The sequence below is a fragment of the Mus caroli genome, chromosome 1 (genome assembly GCF_900094665.2).
Source record: "Mus caroli chromosome 1, CAROLI_EIJ_v1.1, whole genome shotgun sequence".
NCBI lineage: Eukaryota > Metazoa > Chordata > Mammalia > Rodentia > Muridae > Mus > Mus caroli.
The window spans coordinates 130,448,576-130,468,208 of record NC_034570.1 but is presented as its reverse complement, the minus strand read 5'-3'; the positions used below and the strand labels follow the sequence as shown (position 1 = coordinate 130,468,208).

General features: G+C 39.5%; 1 pseudogene; it reads left to right on the top strand.

Moving 5' to 3' along the window:
• The first annotated feature begins 2,149 nt into the window (after positions 1-2,149).
• LOC110302340 lies at positions 2,150-2,584 on the top strand (annotated as a pseudogene).
• The last annotated feature ends 17,049 nt before the right edge of the window (positions 2,585-19,633 follow it).

Here is a 19,633-nt window from a genome sequence, read left to right as displayed (position 1 = left end):
GAGCTATAATTAGAGATGCATCTTCAATGTGGTATTATGGAAAGTCTAAGGACTTGGAAGGTATTAGCAAATAAAACTAGAAAGTAGGTGCTCCCATTTGAATCCGTACACTAACAACTGCAATATTGATATTTTCACAGTTAGCAGGAGTTTTTGCCAAGCAATCGTTACCTTTGTTTTGTTTAGCAGTCTTTCAGTCACCTTTTCTTTTTATTATTTAACTTTACGTAGTTCATACACTCATATAGGGCTTGCCCCTTGTAAGTTCCTCTCCGGAGCCATGACCATGTCTTTGTTTTCTGATCCACTAGTTTAACCAGAGCCATCTGTTTAACCAAACATGTGGAGTTGTCCATTAGAGTCTGGTAGACTCATTAGGGGGTTCACAACTGACGACAATGATCCCCCCATAGCATCCCTCAGTGGCCAAACTTCACCAACAAGGCTATGCCCCCTTGAAATCCTACTGCATCAATGGCTGATTATTATTTTTCCTGCACTGTGTAGGCCCAGTGCAGATCACCACAACTGCTATAATCCCATAATTGTAATGGCTGTGTCCAGGTAGACATTAAATATCATTTTATATGCAGATGAGGAAAATGAGAAATAGAAACACATGCAATTTGCCTGAAATCAAATAAGCAACTCATAATGGTATGATAAAAATTAAGACAATTAGGCTCCAGTATTTAACTGCAATGGCATGTGTCGCCTCAACAGCATGTGTCACCTCATTCGGCCTTCTGACTGTAACACCATCAGCACTAACACCTTCTTTCCAGGCTAAACAGTAATATATATGATCTTGGGCACATAGAAAAGTCTCTTCTATCATAGGATGTAGCAGAGCTGACCTGTACTGGCTTCAGGTGCTAAGTGAAGTGGGCAAGAGGAATATATACCCAGTCCAGTTTTCATGAGCCTGGTAACATGAAACACAGAGCAAAGTCTGTCCTGTCCCTGTCAAGGCTCTGAACAAATCTGGAGCAGGTAACAAACCTACTGCTTGTTAAGAATGGAAAGCTAGAATCTTAAGCTAGTGATTGTGCATTTTATATTCTTTGTTTTGACCCAGTCCTCTTTCTGTAAACTTTTCTTTGAGTATTGATTCAAGTTTTGATCCCTGTCAGGTTTTGATCTTCTGACTTTTGAGGTACTGGTGTTTGGGGATTTTTATTCAAAAGCGGTCAAATGATCAAAGAAAACCTTTCCCAAAGATGGTGTTTTCCTTGAAATCTCTGTAAATATTCTTAGCTACTCTGTATCAGTATGAAAAAAAATCTTTTGAACCTCACTTTTTCAGGCTCCTTTGCCTATTTATTTTGGATGACTTTATTTCTTTGTTCTCTCTCTGTGTATGTCTGTCTGTCTGTCTCTCCGTCTCTCTGTTTCTCTTTCTCTCTCCATCTCACTATTTTTCTTATCACAACATTGTCCCTTCAGATCCAATCCCACGAGTCAGGCCAATATATTTCTGGCTCTATTTCCAAGTGATAACGTTTTCCCAAGGGTGTCACTTCTGTTGTTACTTGGTATTTACTTCTTGATCTTACAGAGCCACAGTAACACAAACTACTGTGGATGGCAAAGACAGTGCTACTGAAGCAGTTAATGCTACTGAGCATCAACAGAAGCAGGGTTTCCCTGCAGATGTGAGCCTCATCCGCCGAGCAAGCCTATAGCTTCTGGGGCTGCCTTTGAGATTTGAAATATTCCATGTTAGATTAGCTTGAAACAGAATAGTCATCCTGTTTCATAAATTGTCTTACAACAAAGTTCCTTTAACTTATGAGGCCAGATTTCTTCCATTTTGAAAAAAAAACCTACAAAAACAAAACAACAACAACAACAAACCCTTATTTTTATTGTATGTAAGAGTGTTTTGCCCACATGCATCTGTGTGCTTCACATGCTTGCAGTATCCCAGAGAGGCAAGAAATGGCCCTTAGAGTCTCTGGAAGTGGAGTTATCTATGGTTGTGTGGCTCAAACTGGGTGCTGGGAATCGAACCTGGGTTACAAGAAAAGTAAGTGATCTTAACCAGGAATCCTGCTCTCTACCTTCCACTTTTCATTTTTATCCTTTTACCAGATAAAAACGTGATAAGTGCCTTTCTGATTCTCCATCTGGGGGTGAAACCATCAAGATGCACGTGTTTGTGAGGACCCTTACGGGAAGACCATCACGATTGAGGGTGATCCCTAGGATCCTGTAGAAAATGTAAAGGATAAGGCAGAAATTCCTCCTCCTCAGTAGAGGCTGATCTTTGCTGACAAGCAGCTGGAAGATGGCCATACTTTGTTCAAAAGGAGTCCACCCATCATCTTGTGTTGAGACTTCAAGTTGGTGCTAAGAAAAAGAAATCTTACATCACTCCCAAAAATAAGCATAAGAGGAAGAAGGTTAAGTTGGCTGTGCTGAAATACTGTAAAGTGAATAAAAACAGAATGTTAGCCGCCTTTGTTGAGTGTGTCCTTCTGATAAATGTGGTGCTGGAGTTTTCACGGGAAGCCACTTTGACAGACACTACTGTGGCAAGTGTTGTCTGACTTACTGCTTCAACACACTGGAAGACAAGTAGTTATGTATGAGTTAATCAAAAGAAGGAACTGATGTTTTTAAATAAAGGTGATGAGTTGTATAAAACGGAATTGAATTCATTCAATCTAAATCCCTTGCTCAATGTTAAGCAACCATTCGCCTGTGTTCTAAGCCTCTTTCTGAACATAATATAAAGGTACTCGTCAAAGGAATTAACTTTTGAATAAGACACCAAAGCAGTGTGGAAGACAACAAACAAACAAACAAACAAACAAAATTCTCCAAATTGCTTATATGAACTCTTTAAGGTTTATGCACGTCAAAGAGACATATTAAATTTCAGTTCTTGAAATATTTTTTTCTATTCCCAAGATAAGGCAAATTCTTCCCTTTTCTTTCAACCCACCAACAAGAAGATTGTTTTCTGTTTCCTGACAAGTAGGTGGCATAAAACAAAACCTAGGAAACTCTGGTTCCTTAATAGTTTTACTCTTATTCAAATGACAGTTTGCAACTCAGACACAGTTTATTAGACCCACTATGTGGCAGACACACTTTGGAATTTAGAATTCACACAGAAAACTTTAGAATCTATTGTTACATTTCAGCCTATGTACTGCTATATTCCTTCCTGCCACTCAAAAAAACCAACCAATCAAAAACCTATAACATCAGCCACATGATGGTGGTGCATGTCTTTAATTCCAGTACTCTGGAGGCAGAGGCAGGCAAATCTCTTAGTTTGAGGCCAGCATGGTCTACAGAAGAATGAGTTTCAGGACTACCAGAGAAACGCTGTCTCAAAAACAAACAAACAAACAAACAAATAAATGCAAAAAAACATAACCATCTAATTATCACTACAATGATTTGTCTATATCCTCGCAGAAGTTTTTGAGCTTGCCAAGGCTTGAGTTTTTACGTAAAGTGTTTATTTTTCTACACCCCGCCCCTGTGTCTAACACAGGGTTAGGCATAAGAGAAGACATATAATAAATATGTTGAAATACATGAGTGGAGAAAAATAAAAAGCATAGCAAAAGCTGAATCCCAGGGGTCAAGGATGTTCAAGACCGTAGTGTTAAACGGCAAAGCTGAGACTAGAATTCCAACTTCAAGAGGGAGTTAGTGAAATATAATGTCATGCTTATATTCACTGCTAAATTCGCAAACACTGAGAGAGTGTAAGAAAGAACATCAGGGGCGGAGTGGGGGGAACAACGTTCTTGGGTACAAAACAGGTGAAACAATTTTCTTTTTTGTCTGTCTGGTTTCCCAAACTCAAAGCATCTATGATGCTACAAAGATGAAACTTATCTGTTCAGAGAAAGACCCTCGTTGTACATGGTATATTTACCATGAATAAGCTAGAATTTATTATTCAGGCTCCTTATACTACATATGACTTCCCACCTCAAATAATTGGCAAAAAGCAGTAAGTCCTTCTACTGTTTGCTTCAGTTCCGCTATGAGGTCCTAATCACAGGGGTTTCTCACTCATAATACTAAATTATTATATTTTATGTAGAAATATAGAAATGTTCAAAGTGTATACATTAGTAAAATTTAAATATGTTTATCACTTTGGAATTATCCCACAGAAGTAAATTTATAACATTTTTTAATAACAGAAACAGGTGTGAATACACTATCCAAAACTGTTCCGTGGAGTTTCCTATATTTGGACACAGGTCGGCACATTCTGCAGGCAAGAGTTCCATGTATTCTGGGAAACTCTTATCTTTGTGGCCATGAAAACTCCCCTGCCAGGTAAGTACAACACAAATGAAAAAAATCTTCAAATTAGGGGTTGGAGAGATGGCTCAGCAGTTAAGAGCACTGACTGCTCTTCCAGAGGTCATGAGTTCGATTTCCAGCAGCCATCCGTAATGGGATCTGACACCCTCTTCTGGTGTGTCTGAAGACAGCTACAGTGTCCTCATAAAAATAAAACAAATAAATCTTTAAAAAAAATCACCAGACTAAATAAAATTTTATATTGTCTTATAGTATGTGTCCTTCAAAGTCTGTCAGCTACAATCATGACAGAAAACACGAGAGTAGAACGCAGCTCCAAGGAGTGCGAGGGAAGGCGCGCTACACTTCGGATTTTGAGTTATTCTCATTCATGGTAATAATTGCCAAAAGACAGGGTCATTTTCCAAGAAATTTATGTTTTGTTTTTTTGGACTCTTTGCTCCAGCTGGTGTAGCGATTTCAGAGTACTCCGTTCCAAATCTCAGTTCCAGCTCCTCGCTGTTTATCTCCCACCCTGATCACCAAGGAGGGCCTCACAGGTCCTGAGGGGACAGAGGGAGGGGGAAGGAGGAGGAATTCCTCTTGACTCTTAAAGCCCAGTGTTGACCCACATTTTTTAGGGTGATATAGCCATTTAGACACACCGACTACAGATATACTCCCTGCTTCTGGTTTTTTTCTATGCAAGGGAAGACAGGCTGTTTTTGCAATAACCTTTTCCACTCCTGCCCACGCTGGTGGCTCCAGTCCATGCTTTAAATCATTGTCTTCATGAGGTATAAGTAAACGCTCCCGCAACGCGCTTCAAATTCAGTGGCATATTGTAAATCACATGCTGGCTTTTTCAATTGCCTGGACATTATTTTTGAAGATCTTTAACTATTTTTTTTTAAGTGCAGCAGATTTGTGAGAAAAAAAAAATTGGCCAAACTTTCTATATCATTTGCCAAATTCTGAATTTTAACTCTAGACTTTCCATTAATCTCATCGTTAGTTATAATAGATGTGCTCAGCAAACAATCATTTCCTTTTACTGATTATGATATTGTCCTCCAGAGTCAGGTCTCACCAAGTCGCACAATGACTTCCTACTCAAAACTCTCCACACGGTCTCCTAGCACCCAGTGTGATAAACAGAGATGGAAGCCAGACCCACTGCTCACTCTTGTGAAACACCTTGGCTCCGTTAGGGTCCATGTCCTCCTCAATGTGGCAATGCTGTCAGGCTTTTCCTCAACGTAGTTTCGACAGCTTCCTAGTGCGCCCTCTCTGTCCTTAGAGAACACAGCAAAGGTTTCTCTTTCTTCCTGTGCCGAGAATTCATTTTGAACATTTTTCTGGTGTGTCAGCTTAGGTAATCACACAGACATGCCCTACCAATGATGCCATCTTATTTGTGTCTCTTTATGTCCCACCTACTCTCACCATTCTCTGTACAATGAAAACTATAGAAAGCTGTAGGTGCTGAGAGAATATACACACATAAACAAACTGCCTGGCTCATGCTAAGTGCTAAACATGTTGGTATACTTCTTCCCTCTGTGCCCTACAATTTAATTTGTTTTATGTGGCTAAGTCCTGACCTCCCAATAAAATGCCCCCAAAGAAATAATTATATATACCTTTACTTTGAAGCTTGCAAAACTATGTTCTTGAAGAAGCCTGTGGGACTCAGGAGAAGTCGTAGGGAGATAATCAACTGGAATATGAATTAACTTGTTTCCTGAAATAGATTAATGAATGTTTGTGGAGACTGAGTTGGGTGCTCATGTTGGGAAGAGAGGCTCTTGGTACTTCTTGCTGATATCCTTGTGGGCAAACCTAAACAGTCTGCCTGACTCAGTGCTGGCTCTGCCACTTGAAGAATGCTTCTGGGACTCAAGCTACCTCTTCTGTGAAATAGTGGCAATGGTGTTCCTATTTATTAATTAGTTCTATCAAATGAGTATGCAAGCATATGCACACATACGCAGTTTCATTCACATGAATGGCACATAATGCTTGCTGCTGTAATGATTTTACCATTGTTGTTGTGCTGTCCTTAACTGTGGACAAGATGCAGCAGGAAGCATGATAACTTGGTGGAAGGGTGTAGTCTGTATTCAGACAGATCTGGAAGGTCTATCTATATCTAACTTGGATATATCTATATCTATAGACATATCTATATCTAACATATATCCCAAATATATTAACTCACTTTGATACCAGTTCTTTAGTATACAAAACAAGGCCAACACTTGTATATTATTACTTTCTTATCTCTTTAGATGTGATGATAATTCCAAAGTTAGGGTTGGTGGCATGTATCTATAATTCCAGTACTTGAGAGCCTGTGTGTGGCTCTTAAAAGGACCATGAATTCAGGGCAAACCTATGCTATCCAGGGAGATACTGCTTCCCAACCTTGCAAAAATATACTAATTATAAAATAATTAGCACTGTGGCTAGTGCAAAGAAGGTCTTAAAAATGAAATTCATATGGATATGATTGTTGTTGTGTTATTTTATTTCTTTTATTTTAAAACAGGCCATTATTTTATTTTATTTTTTAATGAAAGAAATACTAACTAATTTATAATGGGCTATTAAGATAAAATGTATTCTATTTTCAGGTAACAAAGAATAAAGGAAAAAATATCTTAAAGGTTGATTAAATATACTAGTTTTGCTACATGAAGGATCACAAAATAATCCTCTGTGGCACTTCCACAGATTTGGAACTAGAGACTGTGAGAAGCAGCGTTTAAAGTATAGCCAGTCCTTCGGTGGGTCAGATGTTTCAAGGCCTGAGGGTGTGAGAAGATTGTTTTTGTTGCCACAAGCATGGCAGAAAGCTACTGGGAATGTATGTCTTTACATGGATTTTTTTCTTTTTCCCCAATATCTTGACATAAGTGATTCATCTAAACACAGTGAAACTAAGCTGTTGGTGGAAGGTTAGCATTATATATTATTATAATGGCCTGCTCCCAGGCATCTATGTTTTAAACTCTAAACCAACCTGAACATAAACTGCATTTCCCATTTCTTTAGTTTGGTAGATTTTTCCTTTTTTAATTCCAGGTATACATTTTACTTCATTTGCTCTGGGTAATCATGAGAAAACTTTCTCTTTTTGTCTTTTTCTGGTTCTCAGACCCTACAGAAAAAACTGAATTGGGAGAGACACTGCCACCAGATGTTTGATAGGTACAAGGAAAACAAAGAGAAATCTTGACTCTCTGGGGGAGACTGAATTCCGAGAGTGTGGCCCTGACCGGGTAGACAAGGAGCTGGGCTCCCTCCTTGCCTGAGCACATCTTCTGATTAGCTTTGCTTTGAAGGCTGACTGGGATGGGCACAGTGTCTTTTCTCATTCACATCTAGGCAATTTGGGGGTATTAAATTTTACACAGAGAACTAAGACCTTTGCAATGCCAGAATCTAAATCATTCCTGCCACTGAGTCTAGTCTAGCACCTTGCCTCATCAGATAAATGCTGCTCTGTGTCATAAGAGGTTTGGAACCAGCTAATTTTAAAGTCTTACAATAGAACTATTTCCTTTTAATTCCTACTTGTTCTTCATTCAATATCAATCTCTAAATGGTTTTTTAAAGAAATTGTGCCTTATTTTATTTCCAAGAAATGCTAGGGTGTGCATTCCTAGTCCAATTGGTGAACATATGGCTCTCATCTTCTTGGCACTACAGGGTGGAAAAGGCCAATTATTGGAGATCAAGAAAAGATCACAGAATAGGAACGTGTGTGTGGTAGAAGGGGAACACCCATGCATATTTGCACAACCTTTCTATTTATAGCTGCAACATGTATGTGCTGCCTCCAGCCAACAGGGATATAGTTGGTGTCCACTGGAGAGTGTTAGATACTAGCCAAGTGCTGGAAGACATTCCCCCTCCCATGCAGCAGACACTCCTTTGTGCTATTTTGAAGCAATGTGGGCAAGACTCTTTGTTACAAAAATAATATAAATATATTTCCTTAAGTACAGCTAGACAGCAATTATTTAGATACAATGGTAATACTACTGAGTAAAGCTGGAACACACACACACACACACACTCATTCCACCACACCAAGTTAAGATGGAACACAGTCAATTGGCCACAGCATTCCTGATAAGTGTCTCCAGCCCTGATTCTTCTTTGTAAGATGGAGAAGAGGGACAATTTGAAATGATTATTAATCGCCTGCTGTTTGAAGGCAGTGTTGACCAACAGTAATCAGGCAAACATTTGCTTAGGAGAAGACTTGATGTTCAAGCTCCCAGCCATGACAACAATAGCATCCTAAGTAAATGTACTTTTGGTCAGGCATGTTGGCACATGCCCAAGAGCCCAAAATCATTCTTTGAGATTTCAAACAGTAGAATTGTATACAAGTCTTACTGTGATAAAAATCAGTAATTCCAACACAAATCCAAGAGTTTCCGAATAAAACTTTAAACTATGAAAGGGTAAAACCTTCCCTAACTCCTTGTTATAACAACTGTGCTAAGTGGTTTTCCCAGAGAACAGACTCTGAGATACAGTTAGGTTATATGTGGGTATGATATGTATGAAATGAGGAAGAATGAGTGGGGGAGGTTATTAGATCTGAATGCAGAACTGATAAGATTTCTGCCCCTTGGATGGATTCCAGAATCAAAAATGTCTCCCAGGGCATCTTATATTACGTAGAAATAGCTTGAACATTGATTAGTTCTTTGTTCAGTCATCGTCTGGGGAACCTTTTCCCAGTGACAGCATGAACAAGAGATGGGTCAGACTAAGGTAATAGCTGGACACAGCCATCCATCTACACACTTTACATCTGACAAATGAGACTGTTTCTGAAAAATGGTTCTGAGTGGGGCTTCCTTATGAGCTACAAAGATAATCTCCTGTATTTTCTTTCAAAACAAAATAATTTTTCCACCATAAATATGTTTTTGAGTGAAGTATTCTTGAATTAGAGCTTTAAATTTCTCTGTCATTCACTAAATCATCCATCACTTCCTGAAGAATTTGAATGTAGCCTTCTAATGAGACTTTTGGAGGTGTTGTGTGATAATAGATTTTGAGGGCTGGAAGGAAAAATCCCTTAATTTTTGTGCTATTTAAGGATTGCACACACAATACACTATTTGTGTGCGTTATGATTTGGATCTCACTTTTGTATGTCTAGTTGGTGAGCAAAGTGATATATTCAGCTCTGATTCATGACACTCTATTGTGAAAATACTCTAATACAGGTGATTACAAGTAGACAATGTAATGTCACCTGGGGAAGAGGTGGGACAAGAAACATAGTCACACACAGTATAGAGTATTTCCTTAGACTGTTATCATAACTGCTAATAGCCTCAGGCATAGATAATTCTCATGCACTCAGTAAAATAATTAGTAAGAGATTAGCTTTGAGTATTACCTTTGCTTCAATACAATTCACTTAATCATATGTTCCTGTTATACAATTTTAATAGCTCTTGGGTTTAATAGCCAAATCACTAACTTTTTAGATTTTAGAAATACAGGGAACCCAAGAGACAGCTCAGTGGTTGAGAGTGCTTATCGCTCTGGCAGAGGACCTGTTTCTTTGCCAGCACCTACATCAGGTGGCTCACAAATCTCCATTAACACCAGCTCCAGGAGATTTGATATCTTCCTTTGGCTTTTGTGGACATCTGAACACACATGACACAGACTTCTTCAGATATACACAGACACATACATGTTTTTAATGAAGGGAAAAAAATGCCAATAGAGCTGGCATGGGCAAGTCTAGTACAACACTGTAACCTGGAACATTGCCTGCTATAACAGAGTAACTTCAGGACACATGCACAAGGACTTGGGTATGAGAATCTGCGTCACAGTGCTATTTATATTAAGGAAACTCAAAAAAAAAAAAAAAACCGGCAGAATTATCCATAAGAACAAAGTCGATAATCTTCAAATAGGGCCATGTCAATTAGGCCTTCATACATCAACAGAGCTCAGCCTCAAATGAAAACTGCAAATAAGCGTAACAGCAAATATGTAAAAATGTAATATGCACATACATATTTTGGATCCACTTTAGAATAATATGCATATTTAGTTAAAGTGTAAAAAGCATGAAACACACAGACTTAGCACAGTCTTTTGCTCTAGGGAGGGAAAGAGTGGGATAGGACTTTAGCTGTAACTATTACATTTTATTTATTTAATAAAGATAGGAGAATGAAAGAGCACATGAACATGTGATCTGAGCAATAGTCAGGAAATACAAGTGAACACAATGCTCCCCTGACAGAGGTGTGCATGCTATCTGTACAATATTCCTACAGATAAAAGGGGAATGTATAACCATGCCAATGTCTAAATTCAGGTCTCATGGTGGAGACTTCTAAACTTAGAGTGAGTTTCTTCAACAAGTGAGTTCCAAGGAAGATAAACAGAGATGGGCACAAGAACTCCTCAGATTGAGTTAAAAGGGTTGTTTAACATTTTATTTCTGATGTTAACAAACTTAGAAATTACAAAAAATAGAAAGCGGGGTGGGGAGGAATCTAACACTGACGGACGCTTTTGAGCACATTAGGGAACTGCTATGAAATGGTTTAGGTGACATGATATTGTGGATATATTTTCTAAATAATCCTTATATCTTATAGAGTACATAGAAATGTTTAGGCAATGGGAAAGAATGGACAAGATTTCCTTATAAATATTCTAAGGATGCGCAGAGGCGGGGGTGGCGTGGGGATAAGATCGTTGCTTTCCTCTTATATGTGTAAAGATTGCTGGAAAGCTCTTGCTGCTGTTGCTGTTTGTTTGTTTGTTTGTTTAAGAAGAAAAGGAATGGACTGGAGAGATATCTCAGTGGTTAAGAGCACTGACTGATATTCCAGAGGACCCAGGTTCAATTCTCAGCATGCACATGGCAGCTTACAAACTGTCTTTAACTCCAGAATCCAACACCCTCACACAGGCATGCAAGCAAAACCACCAATGCACTACATACTAATTCTTTAAAATAAACAAAAACCAAGTAAACACTGATGAAATCTAAATGGATTATTATTTGTTTTTTCCATCAATGTCATTGCTTTCTACATAGATCAGCTTAAGCTATTTTATTTGCTATAAATATCTCTGCAATGCCACACATGTAAAAATATACCCTGGCTATATTTCAGCTGCATGATCCAGCCTCACTACAGAAGACAGATAAGTTATCAGGAGGGAGCCTGGGGCTTCCCACAGCCTGCTCCTCAACGGTGCCAGACGCTTTTGATTTACCCTCCTCCCAGATTCCCTCGCCCCATCCTCCGATAGTGGACAACCATTATCTAGTGCCATGAGCCAGATTTAACCCCTCATACCTACTTGAACAAAAAAAAAACCCTTAGTCCTCCCAGCAGCCTGAGTGGCATGATGACCACGTCCCCTTAACTTTTCCTTCCAGTGATTTACAGTTTGGCACTCAGTGAAAGTCAAAGTTACAGGATTCATCCATCAAAGATATCATCCCTAAAGTGTGGCATGCCTTGCTTCTGTGAATGTGAACGTGCTTGGTGTGTGGAATGCTCAGAATAGCCAACCATCAGGGACTTTCTATAAGTAGATGATCTATTCCTAAGTTTAGGCAGCCATTCAGTAACAAAAATAGAAAATATTAATACCTATGTACGTTGCTTTGACATGTCCTTGGGCCACTGAAATATGGTTAAACACTTCCAAATGCTTCAGAGTGATTGAACATTATCCATGGGACATACACATTCATATTTACTGGTACATATTAAGGACTCTAAGTCACTCTACTTAATGTCCACTCACAAAGAAGTTAACACTAGTGAGAGACAGAGAACAATTTTTAAGACCTTCTAAAGACCTTGTGCTTAACTTTAAAAATATATATATATATAACCATTGTTCCCTTAATTATAAGCTTCTGTGCCAAATTCCATCTATTTTGACCAACGACAGCATTAAAGAGAATTTCTCATGAATGCATAGGTACTAGGAGATATCTGAATGAACTCCATATAAGCAACAGCCAAAAAGGTACAAAGATCTCTGGTTTAGGCACTGGGATAAATGATTTACTATAGAGGAAATATGTGGTTCTTAAGGTTGTGGACTTTGAAACCAGAATACTTGCTTTAAGGTTTCAGCTGTGGAATTCCTAGCGAATGTACTGGGAAAGCTATTGGATCATCTTGTGTCTGAGTCCCTGCTGCCTTAGTAGGAAACTGATAATACCTATCTCATATGTATACTGTATTAGAATTACATAACTGTAAAGCATTTAGAACCCATGATAAATAAGGAAGCTCAAAACTGTGATATATAATTGTTCACCTTATATATTTAGAGGAATCATTTAAGAGATGACTCAGCAGTTAAGAGCAGTTGCTGCTCTTCCAGAGAGCCTGACTTCTTTCCACCACCCATAAACAGCTCACAACCACATAGAACTCCAGCTCCAGGACATTTGATACCTTCATCTGGATTCTGTGGGCATCTCACACCTATACACACAGACAGACAGACAGAAAGACACACACACATAGATAGATAGATAGATAGATAGAGTTTCAAAAATATCAACATTGAGAGATAATGATTCAAAATTGAAAGAGTTTGAACATGAGTTAGATAGAGTACCAGGTAATTAACATGTTCATTCACATGTATATTCAGGATATCTGAACTATATGTTATGTTAGATTTCATTAATAAGTTCATGAATGTTAATTGTTCTAGAATTAACTATGAAAACATCATGAGTCATAGCAATTTCTTTCAGGTTAACCTGAGAAAAGATGAATTGCAAGAGGAATTCCATAAGTGAAAGCAAGTGAGAAGGACACAGGGTAAAGCCATCTATAACCATTAAGATACAGACACAATACTCTACCTACTGCTCTGCTCTGGCTCAGCTATGTTCTCTGAAACGATGTACTGAACTCTTTTTGTTTGTTTGTTTGTTTGTTTGTTTTCATGACAGGGTTTCTCTGTGTAGCCCTGGCTGTCCTGGAACTCACTTTGTAGACAGGGGTTGGCCTCAAACTCAGAAATTTGTCTGCCTCTGCCTCCCAAGTGCTGGGATTAAAGGCATGCACTACCACGCCCGGCCTTGTACTGAACTCTTATCCCAGTGCCTATGGCTGTGATTTACCTAGAAATGGAGTCTGCTATCATCTGAATTTGAATTCAGTATGGTTCAAGTCACAAGTTCTAAGTTTGGTCCCAGTGTGGTGATATTGGAACTAATAGAGCTTTCCAGAAGTAGAACCTAAGGTTGAGTCATGAGGTAGCCATGACTTCAGAAGTGCTGCTCTTCTGAAGGAAGTTCTCATAAAGGTTGTCATAAAAAGCTTATACCTGAGCTGGGAGTCTCTGTCTTCAGCTTCCCACATGGCCAGGTGGTCTCCAAGTCTTACAAATATTCCTGCTGTGAAGCCATGCTAGAAGGCCTTCACGAGAGACCTAGCCAATGTGGCCAAACAACCTTGGACTTTCAACCTTAACAACTAACTGTAAGCTAAATAAACCCCTTTCCTTCAAAAGTTAGGCATCTTGTTATAATAATGAAAACTAGACTAATACAATGTTTTTAGAAAGGCAATAACCTTTTGTTTGCTTGCTAGGGCCACCCTCTTAACCTCATGCACATATGCAGATTACTCAGTCTAGCTGCCACAACCAATAAATATTCCATGACCCCATAGGACATTTTGTACTCTTGCTGCAGTAAATCTCCAACCCAAATATGCCCCAGCAATGAAACATACAACTCAATTAATATGAATCCATGCTGTACGCCTAGATTGGGCAGATCTACTGCTACACTACCATCTTCCACATCCCCTAGAACTTGCAGTTTCTCCAGGCCATCTGCTTCTGCTCCACTTTTCTTCTTCCTCCACTCCCTCTTGCATTTTCTCCTTCTCCTTCTTCACCTCCTGCTCCACCTTCCCTTTATCTGCCCAATCATCAGCTCTCTTTTATTTTACAAATTAAGGTGGGAAGTAGGTTTACCAGAAATCACCTGAGTGCTGACTCATTCCTTGTTCAAAGCCCCTCACAGGAGAACCAAAGTTAACATCAAGTATAATTAGCCCTAGGGCTACCCACAACAAACCCTGAATACTTTTTTTCTGAAACTAGTAAAATATATTTAGTGTTATTCTCATTTTTGGTATGTTTAAAGATAAATACACATATTCATGAAAATTGTATGTGAAGCAAACAATTATGGAAGTTATGATTTGGCATTAAATGCTGATTAACAGGAAATATAGTGAATATGTACCCTCCAAGTAAGTAAAGCACTATCTTGATAACGCAGTCACAAATTTGATAGCTTTAAATAAAGAAAACCCTCTTGAAACAAAAATATGTAATTATTTGAAGATGCTTTAGGGTTTTTTTGTTTGTTTGTTTGTTTTTTGTTTTAAAAATCAACTAAAACCACAAATAAATATTCAGCAGTAGAATAATTCAGAAGATAATTTTCAAATAGACTTCCCTAGACTAGTGTCTTCTTTATCAACCATTTCATGTTTTCTTTCTGCTTTGAGTCAGAATGAGGGAAATAAAAGTTACCAGGTCTCTTTAAGGGGAGTCACTGAGATCACAGCCACACTTTCTTCCCTGTGTGCACCGAACCTAAGTTATATGTGGGGCCTTCTGAAATATAAGCAGACAAAACCATAAATATTTCCCTTGTTTTCCAACATAACTTTTCTTCAGTGAACATAAATATCAAGCACATAAATGTCGTCACAAAACTGGCGCTCCTGAGGTACCTTCCTGGTGTGCTCTTGTATTTGCGTGGTTTTTCCTCAGTAATTTTCTTATCAGGGAGGCGTTGATAGAATCATCTCAGATTTTCAATGAAGAATAGAAAACTCATAATAACAAAGAGGATTTTTTTTTCAAGCAACACCTTAAGTTTCAAATCCAATTATTATTACGGTGATCTAGATTCATAAATTCTATAGAATAGAATTTAGGTCAAAATGGGGCCCAGTCCTCCTTTCAATAAATACTGAAGGGGCAGGCAAAACTAGATGCAAGCAAAGCCTCCTGAGAATTGCAAAGCAGGCCTTTCAACATAGCAAACCGATTCTGCCCAGAGAAGTGACATGAGCAAATGTAAATAGTCCTCTGAAATGATAAAAGTACTGAAAACGTGTAAGCTTAAAGTCTCTCTGCCATTAAAAGCAATAAGGCGATGGTAAGCAGAGTCAGAGGCATGGGACGGGTTGTGGAGCATTTTCTAGTCACCCGTGTACAGTGAATTTAAACGCTCCTGCATCAGCATTTGTATCAGACTGACTTGGTGCCTGTACATGTTTATATAATCCCTCTTAGCAGCACAGATTTCACAAAGGACCGTTGGGTCCTTCAGGAAGCAGATGCTGATGCAGCGTTTGAAGAGCCAACAGTTTATTGGGTAACAAGACCCATGAAAGATCAAAAGATGAGGTTGCAGAACTGGGCAGAGAAAGCCTTCCAGGCATGGTGTTGAGCAGAACCGTGTGAAAAGAAATCGGGGAAAGGAAGGAGAATTTGGCAGGGAGATCTCGTGCCAGAAGGCAGATCTGGCAAAGCCTCAGCTGCCGCAATACACAACTTAGAAAAATATTGTGTTCGGAGAACCCATGTTGGGCAGGGATGACAAGGCCTTAATCTCCCTTAGTGCTCAATTACTGGCTGGAGGGTGACCAAGAAGATCATGGCTCGGCCCAAAACCTGAGCCATATCCCGAAGGAGAGGTGACTGGCGGTAGACCTCTATCTACATTCCTTTGAACAGATTGGCTTTTTTTCTCTTGAAGCTAGATCAGAGAACCACATGGCTTTTATGCAGAGAAAACATGCAGCTCTATGCCTCACTACTCTCCCTGCCCTGTATCATCCCACCGCCATGCTCTCACTCTCTCAGTTCTGGGAAAACGTGGTCATCAGCCCTGCCTACAGGAACGCCCCAACACAGGCCTCCAGCTTCTTTTACTCTGATTTTCTCCTCATGCTCACTCACGCTCTTAGAATTAGGAGTGACAATATAGTCATCTACTTTGTGGCTTCAGAAGTTGTTTTTGCAGGATCGCTTTGAGGTAACAATGCAGTCAGAACCTCTAGCAAGTAACAAGCATTTTATACCCAGCCCACTTGCAAATGGAAGAAGCACTTCCTATATTATTATTGATGTTCATGTACAATAACTCAAAATATTTACTAAAGGGTTAGAGAATCTGACATTAGCAGCTAAGAACAGTGGCTTACTTCTTAGAATGCCAGTGAGGTGGTCCCTTTTCAAGGTTTATCATTTCTGGTTATTCCTAAAATACCCTCTTCACTGCATCCAAGCTGTGTACTCAGGAAGGCTTGCAGATTCAAGAGGTTCGGGAGATAAGTTAGGTACCTCATAATAAAGAGGCATAATAATGAACCGAACATCACAGTGCATACACTAAAGCTTGAAGCTCATTGCCACCTGGCACAATAGCCAAACTTTCAATTTCTAACAACAGCCACAAAGATGACAAACACGTTTGCAAGGCCATTTGCTAAACCATGAAATATAAAATGTGAATATGCTTATTGTATCCTATAAAAACACCTTAGCAACTACACAGAACTATGTATAAAATGGTATATGATATGTTTAGGATAGTGCAAGTGGTGGAAAGGTAAAGGGTTATCCATAAAGGATTGGATATTATCAATAAAGGATTTATGAAAATGGAAAAGGAATATATAAGCATCCCTGTCAAATCATTTCTCTCCTCTCCTCTCCTCTCCTCTCCTCTCCTCTCCTCTCCTCTCCTCTCCTCTCCTCTCCTCCTCTGCTCTCCTCTCCTCTCTTTTCTCCTTCTTCCTCCTCATCCTCTTCCTTCTCCAAGACAGGATCGAATTCTGTGGTTCATGCTAGCCCGGAGATTCCTACGTAGACCAGGTTGGCTTCTGCCTCATGACAATATGCTGGCCTCACCCTCTGGAGTGCTTGGCTTACAATTGTGAGCCACTTTACCTAGTATATCTGTGCATTTTTATCTTTCTTCTTCCCTTTCTTTTATAAGTCTCGCTTCTAGAGTAAAACAGCTTAATTTTTCCTATTGATTTTTCCCTTTAAATCATCTGCATCATAAACGAACACAGGGTGTGGTCCTGGTTCTCACCTCCCTCTTGCTGTCCTTCAGTGCTGTTGCTTAGTTACACAACTTCAAGAACACCTCTGGACTGGGGGAAACACAGCAGAACCATTCATTTGATTTAACAAACTGCCCCCTCGCTTGATCCATATGTAACTTATTTATACTAGACCCCTCCAAAAAGGAACAACCCATACCTAAAATTCTGAGACTCTCAAATTCCAGGTCCTCAAGGCCTGTGGCACAAAACAGGTGGGCTTTAAGATACAGTGGAGATGCAGTGGCCTTAAAGGGATGTCTTAGTTGAGCCCATTTCTGTTGCGCTCACCTCGGCTGGCAAGGAAGACACAACACGGTCGGATTCTTCTCAACAGCCTTTATTGCAGGAACACCTCAATGCTGCTACAGAGACCCCAGGCACCCAGGGAGGTCTGCTTATATACTCTCAGCCCCCCTCCACTTACAGCAGGCCACATCACCTCACCAGGCACGCAGCTTCAGCCAATCAGGGCGGCAGGGGCACGACTCCACCAAATATGGACTTGTTTACACCGCCAGCATCATGGTGCACCTGCACAGCTCTCACAATTGTTGTGACTTATTTTCAGGTGTATGAGGAAGTCAGGTGCAAGTCATAAGACTTAGCTGCAGTCTCGGGCGCCATCTTGGGACTGCTGCCACACCCGCTCCTCACACATTCCAAGACTGGAAAATTAACAGAAGGAAAGCCATGGTTGCTTCCTTGTGGCTGCAGCCCAATGCTGCCCTGAGGCACGGGACTTCATAAGGAATCTCAGCAAATTGCTCAGAGCCCCCAGGTCTTGAGATCCCAGGCAAGCTTTAGATGTATACATACATATTATATTTTAGGGTGTATATGTGTGTGTGTACCTGAGTGTACATTTGTGCACCAAGTACATGCAAGAGCCATGGAGGTCAGAAGGGGTGTCAGATACCCTGAAGCTGGAATTACAGGTAGTTGTGAGTATCCAGGTAGGTTCTGGGAACAGAATCAGCATCTTCTACAAATACAGTAAGTGCTCTCACCTGCTGAGCCATCTTTCCTGGCCCCAGGCAAACTTTTCCTTCCCACAAGGAAACACATTTCCCTCCCTTGGTGCTCTGGAGAAACACTTTTTTTTTTTTTTTTTTTTTTTTGCGTCAACATCTAAACTGTAGAGAGCTCTGACTTGGGAGTCACATTCTCCATGCAATAACTGAGATCCTCAAAGGCTTTAGACTAGAATAGATGAAGACATTTTTAAAATGCCACTGGTCATGTGAGCTGAGCCAAATTACTAGTCATTCTGAGAAAAGTATTTTAACTTTGTCATTAACAAAGCTTAACTGCAATAAGAAATTATGTGAGAAATTTAATTCAGTAAATTCTTTTTCTTTTAAGATTCATTTATTTTATGTATGCGAATACACTGTCAATTGTCTTCAGTCACACCAGAAGAGGGTATCGGATCTCATTACAGATGGTTGTGAGCCACATGTGGTTGCTGGGAAATGAACTCAGGACCTCTGGAAGAGCAGTCAGTGTTCTTAACCCCTGAGCCATCTCTCCAGCACCTAATTCGGTAAATTCTTTCTAAGACATATAGACTTAACTGTATAAAGCAGATACTGTGTCTGATGTGATATAATTGGGTAAAAATTGTAAGCATAGATTGGTTGCTGTATTCTTGGAACTTATTATCTAGAACTGGGTTGTTCAATATGTGGCCATTAGTCATAACTACCTATTTATACTTAAATGAAGAAAAATCATGTGAAATTTTAAATAATCATTCTATTTACAGCAGCCATATTTTGAATGATATCTACTCACATTGACATTATCCTAGAACTTCTATGGACAAGGCTGAGCTAGAATAGAGGGTAGGCAGTTCTTCTCACTCTTTCTAACCATAAAGAGCCTACCATAAATACTATAAATACTTCTTCTACTGCTTCTATTATAAACTTCAACAAGAAGTAATCAAATCAATTTGGGGATTCGCATTAAGCTATTGCTAGAAACCGAACAAGATTGTCCTGGGTCCTGTCCCCAGACGGTTTGCTGACCCTCATCTAGAAAAAGAAGCAAAAAAGACAGCATTTTCAACAAATGGTGCTGGCACAACTGGTGGTTATCATGTAGAAGAATGCAAATTGATCCATTCCTATCTCCTTGTACTAAGGTCAAATCTA